Source organism: Corylus avellana, chromosome ca1, assembly GCF_901000735.1.
Source record: "Corylus avellana chromosome ca1, CavTom2PMs-1.0".
In the NCBI taxonomy this organism is placed as follows: domain Eukaryota; kingdom Viridiplantae; phylum Streptophyta; class Magnoliopsida; order Fagales; family Betulaceae; genus Corylus; species Corylus avellana.
Window position 1 is genome coordinate 39431275 of NC_081541.1, and position 6362 is coordinate 39437636.

General features: G+C 37.6%; 1 pseudogene; it reads right to left on the reverse strand.

Annotated features, from left to right (window-relative positions):
• Window positions 1-208: 208 nt before the first annotated feature.
• LOC132171916 (putative disease resistance protein RGA3) lies at window positions 209-6360 on the reverse strand (annotated as a pseudogene).
• Window positions 6361-6362: the final 2 nt, after the last annotated feature.

The following is a 6362-nucleotide window of genomic DNA, read 5'->3' on the forward strand; positions in this document are numbered from 1 at the left end:
CACGTACAACTTCAATCTACACCTAATAGGGAGTTAAATAGGTGTTTATCAACAATATGTAAAATTAAAAATTAATAATCATTTAAGCATTTAACAAATATATATCAGTGCAGTAAATTAATACGACACAGATATTTGGTTACGAAGTTGAAATCTTTTGAAGAACTCTTCAAAAGTAAAACTACTCTGAGACAGTCAAACCCAAGAAATCACTCTACTATAAAAAAACGAGAATTTACACAATTTCAATACTTACAAAGCATTTGCAAATGACAACCCCGTGTACTAAACAAGTAACACACTTGTCCGCTACCGCAGTAATTCTCCTAGAACTTCTGGAATGTTTCTTTTATGTGATCTCCTTCACCGGAACTCCGACAAGCTTCGTGCATTGTTCATGATTTGTTTTAGCTCTCTTAGCACACTTATTCTCACGTAGAATCTATATCTATTCTGTGCTTAGCAGTTTCCAATATATAAACTACAAGAGTCCCTAGTCTAACAGAATACAAACTGTGAAAATAAAACTGCATAACTTAGTCGGCGTCTGGATGAGGTCCTTTCTCGTGTGGACGCAACTAGGTTAATCACAACTAAATCAAGAAACCTGATGCGGCGCGTCCAGACTACTTGCAGACGAGCGTCTCTATAAGTCTGGAAAACCATCTCGTTCAAAATAGCTTCAAACGTCATTGCAGAAGAATGTTTCAGTGAATCTGGAATTGATGTCTCATCCGGACATGCTTCAGACACTAATGCAGACGAACGTCTCTGTGAATATGGAATTTGTACCTTGTACAAATGAACTGTAGACGGGAATGTAAACAAGTCTATTTTGTCACTAAATTCGACAATTCAAAAACTAACAATAACAAAGACGAGATCAAACCATGTATAGAAGTCTAGAGAACATGTGTGATCAGTTCACAACAACATTGCCCTGCCATCTCTCGAGTCTTCTTTGCTTCTTATCATCATCATTGACTGTAAGAAGAAAACAAGATCATCGGTAAGAAACCGAAATCCAGCAAAACATTCTTTACATAATTAAAAGAGGCATTACTTTATCATCTAAATAATCTTATAACAAGTCTTACTAAGACATTTCCTATCTTGAACTAATAGGTTGTAGCTAAACATATTTTTTCAGCTTTACCTGTGCACTTAGAAAATGAGGAACCCAAACTCTTTTGGAGCCATCAGCTAAACGTTTCAGGGTAATGAATTTTCCATAGTAGAAAAGTCATCGTTGACCTGTAAACATATATAGCAAAAATGCAAGTAAGAACAATTTCTATTGCTAATATGCAGAAACCAATTTTGATCCCCATGAATTGTGGGTAAAAATTTAAGCTATGATTTAACTCTGCAATGGGATTTAGAATATTAAATACGACCATAATTTAAGACAAGAATATGAAGTTTTACTTTCAATCTACCACAAATTCTAACTTGTGAAAGTTCAGTCTCAAATAGAACATAAATCATTAACGGAGATTGTCAATGCTTGAGAATTAGAGATTTATGATTTATAACATAAGATGAATGCAATATGAAAATAAGAGTATCTCCCTATATACTTGATTGTGGATGGATGAATCTCAGTAATCTCAACAATTTAGAATCTGATCAAAGTTCATAATCTTTCCAGGCTACCAAATCAACTGAAAGAGAGTGAAAGAAAGAGAGAGTAGTGCATGGATGTAGACCCCATTATCTTAGTTTAAGTACCAAGAAAAGCTACCAAAATATACAAACAATTAAGTAAATTATCAAATTGCAAATAAACAGCTGAAAGCACTAGCTAAATCAAATATTTGCATTAGTTTCAATAAATACATCCAAACACGTATACAAAGTAAATTCCAATGTAATTAACAAATAACTCCCAAACAACAACCTCTATTTCATACTATATTGTACATCAATCAGGAGTAATACCAAAAAAATGACTCCCCCAATTTCAGCAAAGATGACACATTCTGTAGAAGTTCCTTGCTATCTCCTCAATATCAAATCACAACTGCAAGTACAATTGCTTTTAAGATTTCAAATTTGGTACTTTGGATGAAACTAAAGGACCATGGGAGAGAGAGACAGAGACATGGGAAAACATAGATAAATCCTACAATTTATTCACTGGTAGACAGGTTGATGAGCTGCCAATTCAAAGCAAAAATACCCCTTCAATTTATGCATTAACAGAGGAAATTTTAGTCCCACAACTACAATCTCCATTATTTGGTAAAAAAAATTACTCTGTTCTTGAAAAGGCATTGGCTAAGTTGCAAATACTATTCAATCTTTTTTGTGAATGGGAAAACGACTAGCTAGCTAGACTGTACAAACTGATAAAGCTAGAGATGTAGATTACTTGAAGTTTGCAGGAGAAAAAACTGCAACCCAATCATCCTCAAAAGGATAGGAGTTTGCAAGATTCACGGTCACTCATTCAGAGTACTCGCCCTGTAATCATATAAAGAAAAACCCACATCAAAGACTTAACTTTGTAGTTATTGAAATATCATGAACATCAAAAACTTGAATGTGATCAATCTAGATTCGACGAGAATTACATCATGACAATGCATTATTAACGTACCCAAGACTGCAGAATTATGTAGTGATTTCGACGCTTAATTCCTCCAAATTCTGCCTAGTTTAATTGTTTGAGGTGACTTCATTGCTTCCCTGGAAACTTTATATATTTCACTCTAACCAAAACTCAACTCAAAGAGTCCTTCTATGCATCTACTTCCAAATCCACTTACCAAATAAATTACCACCGCATCTTTTTCTAGTTCTACTTTTAAAAGAAATATTTTTACTTCTATTTTTTTTTTCTAAAATCATCAAACTTCTGAATTGAATCAAAGCATTAATTCCTCCAAATTCATTTGCACAAGCTCTAGCTCTCGTATGCCTCTTTCATTTGACAATACTCCACCATTAACAACAACAACAACACACAATTCCCACTTTTCTTCACTCACAAATGCTGAAAACGAGACAAAATAAGCCAAAATCTAAGAAAACCAAACAGCAGAAGAAACAAAAATAAAATAAAATAAAATTGGATACCAATTCCCGTGTAGATGCCAATCTGGGCTTCATCCCACCAATCAGCGCTCAATCCTCCTGCCCAGTACAACTCGCACACCATGGTGTAGGGGTGGGCAAGGATCTTGATGGGTGACTTGACTTTACTGTCTTTTGTTTGAGATCACGCAATAGAGGAATCATGAATTCAACGCCCTAGATTTTCTGAATATGCTCCAAATCCTCTGTTTCTTCTGTTCTTTACACGAAGGATTAAGATAAAATGATGAGTATATACCTGACTCAGTTAATTTTTAACTCTGGAATGTGAGCAATCTTGGCCCAATCCTCACCCGCTTCTCTCTCACATCTTTGCAGTAAGATGGGACAGTTATGAATTTTCAGCGTCTGCAAATACGTTAGGCTACGCATTCCTTCGGGCAGTGATGTCAAACTGGAGCATTCATCAATTTCAAGCACTTGAAGTGATGTGCAGTTGTGGATCCCCTCTGGTATAGCCGTCAAGTTTTCACAATTTGAAATCTTGAGCCTTTGTAGAGTGGTTGCATGTTGAAGCCCCAACGGGAGAGACCAATTTCGGAAGCCCTGTAAACTCCAAAGATAGGAGGCTCTTAAGGCCTTGCCACTGCATCCCATCCTCATCATTGAGAAGCTCAAGCTCATGACAATTATCAAGAACCAGGCTTTGAAGGGCAGTGAGATGTTGTATACCTGGGGAGAGAGAATTTAATCTATTGCAGCTGTCTATATTTAAATACTTGAGAGAAGTGAGGTTCTTCAACCACTCCTCTGGCAGAGTTTCTAGATCCTCAATTCTAAACAGTCGTATAGACTTCAATTTTGAGAGAGGAGTGGATGAAGAGGAGGCTGTTGCTGTTGACGTTGGACTTTGCGGTGTTGCCATATTCATCATCATTGTCTGTTGCAGTGGCTTTGAGCTCGCCATCTCAAGGACCAACTCTTCTTCAAGATGTGGAAACATTGGCATGGAAGTCAACATAGGGCAACTCCATATCCTTAATATTGAAAGACGAGGAAAGGAAGGGAGTAAAGGATGCTCCGTTATTTCAACAAAATTATGACTATCACTATTGACCTCCACAGAAGAATCCCTCCTCCTCCACCACCCCTTGAGATTAGGGCAAAACATGAGTGTAATTTCCTTGAGAGATGGGAAAAAAAAAGAAAACTCATTGCTATCACCACTGCCTGATGATATGTACTCCAGAGCATCCATTCGGTGAAGATGAAGAACTTTGAGAGAAGGCAGTTGATTCAAAGGAGGCAGATATTGGCATTTCCTACACTCCACTAACTCAAATCTAACAAGATTTGTGAGTGACGAAAGCCAACTCGGAAGCCTTGCACCGTAATTGCCTTCTAAACGAAGCCGTTTCAGATTTGGGTGCGGTTGGAGGACTTCCAATAACACTTCATCATCACAATATCGTCCGAAGCAATGACACCTCCTAATTTGATACTCCACCGTAAATCCAAAGCATCAAGATGTTGTTTCTCCTTTAAATTTGCAGCCTTACATTCTGACGTAGCATCTTTCCCGTCTCTCAGATTTATAATTTCTAAGTATCCTCTCAGGTTATTTAGTCCGTTTAGTTCTTTTAACTCACTGCTATGCCTAAAGAGAGGATCCTTGTAGACCACAAATTTTGATAAAGTCTGAAGATTAGTCAGTTGCCCCAACCCACGTGGCATATAAGCCAACTTATCACATTCTTCTATCTCAAGATGCCTGAGATTGACTAATTTTTTAATGTCTCTCGGCAATTCTTCAAGCTTATCACAATATGAGAGTATTAGTGTTTGCAAATTCTGCAACCTAGTTATAGAATTGGATAGCTTCTGGAGAGAGATGTTCCAGGAAAGATCAAGATATCTTAAATGCTTCAACTTCCCAATGGAGCTTGGCAGAAAATTAAAAAATATCTCGCGCAAATACAACACGCGCAGGAACTTGGAAGTTGAAAAAAATGCTTCAATATCTGACTCACCCCCAAATTTGCCTGAAGTTGAAGGACAAAGAAATGTTCGCATACTACTTGCTTTACTCAATAAGGTTGTAATTGATGAAGGATTGATATCGTAACCAACAATTGATACGTGACGAGCTTTTTCAGCAACGTTTCTCTCCCTATCATCATGTAATGTGGCAATCATCGATCCTGCTACTGAAACGGCAAGATCATGCATGAGGTCATGCATTTTGCATGTAATTACGTTACCAAACTCATCCATTTTAGCTTCTTGAAAGAATGATCTCCAAAGTAAATCCATAAAATACTCATGACCAACATCTTCCAAGCATGGGTTCTGGTCCGATGACTTGACAAACCCTTGTGCTATCCAAAGCTTAATCATAGTTGATTTATTAAACTGGTAATCTTTTGGATACAAACTGCAATATGCAAAACAGTGCTTCAAATGTGAAGGAAGATGATCATAACTTAGCTGGAGAGTTGGTAAGATGTCATTTTCATTCTGAGATATTTTTGCGAGTTCATTCTTCTTAAATGCCAACCACTCTGCTTCTGAATTTTTGATACGTAGTAAACTTCCAATTGTCCTTATGGCTAACGGGACACCTGAACACTTTGCTAGGATCTCCCTCCCAATGGCTACTAAACTTGAATTCTCCTCCGGCTCCTGTCCTCTCTCAAATGCCATCTGCTTAAATAAAGACCATGAATCGTCTTTGTCTAAACCCCTTAAGGGATATCATTCAACAGTCCCGACAATCTTTGCAACGATTTCACTGCGGGTAGTAACTAATATTCTACTGCCGCTTGCACCACCCATCAACACTTGTTTCAAGCGAGACCATTTTTCAGGATCCTCATTCCACACATCATCCAACACAAGCAAGTATTTCTTTCCATCGATTTTTTCTTTAAGTTCACCCACCAATGCATGCATTTCTTTCACGTTTGTGGGAGATTCTATGATTTTTTCAACAATATTTTTAACTTGGAAAGGATCAGAGACACACACCCACATTTTGAGCTGAAAATGCTTTTGGATTTGCTCATCACTGAATATGAGCTGAGCCAGTGTAGTCTTCCCTAATCCACCAATGGCAATAATTGGAAGGATTGAAACATTGTCTTCAACGTTGGAGTCCAGCAGACGGTGTATAACTGCCTTCTTATCATTCTCTCGACCAATAACTGCTTCCACACATACATAACCATGAGTGTTATCCCTGTCCCTGTATCCCCCGGCTCGTGTCTCCACATGACTTACCTTTAAGTGGAAATCTCTAGCAAGTGCATTAATGGCATCCAACC